The following is a 1806-nucleotide window of genomic DNA, read 5'->3' as shown; positions in this document are numbered from 1 at the left end:
ATGAACTAAAAGATAAAATAGGCAAAGAAACAGCAAAAAATATAATAAAACAAATAAAATAGAAAAACAAGGAAAAGAACTCGAGACCTGGAAGCATAGAAGAGGCTCTCCTTGCATGCACACACGAAGCCACACGTGCAGCCTTCACGTGTGAAGTACCCTAGCATTCGCCTATTTGAGCTGAGTGATCAGCTCCCATTTCCTATTTCGATCCACAACTGCAAACTTTCCACCTCAAGCCCAGAGCCGAACGGCTCTCTATCTTGCCATATCTCTCCCATTTCTCTCATTTCTGATTGTGTTAAGAATCCCTACGCCACTCTCTCTAGAATATTAGAAATGTCTCATTTCTCTCTACCCTCTCTCACATCAACACAAACCCTTTGCTTCCATGGTGTGCACAAAGTTGCAAACGAAAGCGCAAACTCTAGACGGAAGATCAGTCCCAAAACAAACCCTAAGGTAAAAATCCCTCATGGCTGCTATTGAGTTCAGTTGGGTTTATTCTCTGTGCAAGGAACTTTGAGCTGACATCAGTACCATGGAAGAGACAACGGAATTGCTACAACATCTCAGATCCGGCGATGTACTGAAAAACAAAACAAGAAATGCTCAGATCCAAAGCCAAAGGTATAATTTCCGACTCCCTCTTCTTTGATCTGTTCTGGCATATGTTAGATAAGTGAATTTCTCTTTGCTTATGTATTGCTTTCCCATGTGCTTGCATGAAACGTGATGAATGATAAGTCAAAATGGTGTGCAAAAACTGAATCTGTATCTTGACTTGATGAATCGTGCTCTCTGTGCAACATGGATCCCTCCCCCAAACTTCAATGTAATTATATTTTGAATGAAGTGTGAGAGCGTGAGTGAGTGAAAGGGATCCATTAGCATAGAGGTCTTCTCAACATCCCCACTGTGAGTATGTCTAGAACTCTGCCCGTACATCATTCTGCATTCCTTTGGTTTCTGTAGTGCTGATTCTCATTAATGTTGATGAAGTTACGATGAATGCTCTGAAATGAATGTATGTTGAATGCTGTTGAATGCATGATTCAATAGAAGGCGCACATTTATTGGATATTTGGGGCCAATTGATTCTGAATTCAACCTGCCAAGAACACACATTAAAAATTTAATTAGAATAAATCCCAAAATAAAATACTAGTAAAAAAACAATTGTTGTTTTTGTGTTTTTCAATTTTCTGATATATATAATTTTTTTTTTGTTTGGATAATGAATAAAAGGAAGAAAATATAATCAATGACATAAAGAAGAAAAGAGTTAGAAAAATTGGGTTGCCTCCCAATTAGCACTTTAGTTAACGTCTATAGTTAGACGGATTTGAAATGAGCTGATGATCACGTTACTTGTTCCTTCAAAATTACCCACTCCTTAACAACATTAGACGTCAGCAATAGGTATGGAGTGATTTGAACTACGCATTTAAATTCAGTTGCTAAATCTTTCATCAAATGAGTCCTTGAAATCAAATAAGGTCCCTTCTAGCGAGGTTTACATCTCCGCCGAACTAACTTAAACCCTGTATTTAACACCTATAATTTCTGCACTGGACGAATTTCTTAACGAAGAATTTGGCTGTCACGAAGCTTTATCTTCTTTTCCTTGTAAATTCTAACCTTCTCGTAGGACTCCATATGAATTTCCTCATGTGTGATGGGTTGTGCACTCACAGATTGTTACAACATCTAAAATTTTCTCCTCAGAAACTGTCTCCCCTATATTCAAATTTGTTAGAATATTCAAGCATTCCTGCTGCATAGAGGGTTGCCTTGGATTCTTAT

General features: G+C 37.9%; 1 long non-coding RNA gene across 1 annotated transcript; it reads left to right on the top strand.

Annotated features, from left to right (window-relative positions):
* The first annotated feature begins 183 nt into the window (after positions 1-183).
* On the top strand, positions 184-1081 carry LOC126598702 (uncharacterized). The gene is made up of 2 exons (XR_007614933.1): positions 184-630; positions 748-1081. It is a non-coding gene; the product is annotated as an uncharacterized LOC126598702 (long non-coding RNA).
* The last annotated feature ends 725 nt before the right edge of the window (positions 1082-1806 follow it).

Source organism: Malus sylvestris, chromosome 14 (genome assembly GCF_916048215.2).
Source record: "Malus sylvestris chromosome 14, drMalSylv7.2, whole genome shotgun sequence".
NCBI lineage: Eukaryota > Viridiplantae > Streptophyta > Magnoliopsida > Rosales > Rosaceae > Malus > Malus sylvestris.
Note: the sequence above shows the minus strand (reverse complement) of the source record. Positions and strands in the feature narration are given on the sequence as shown.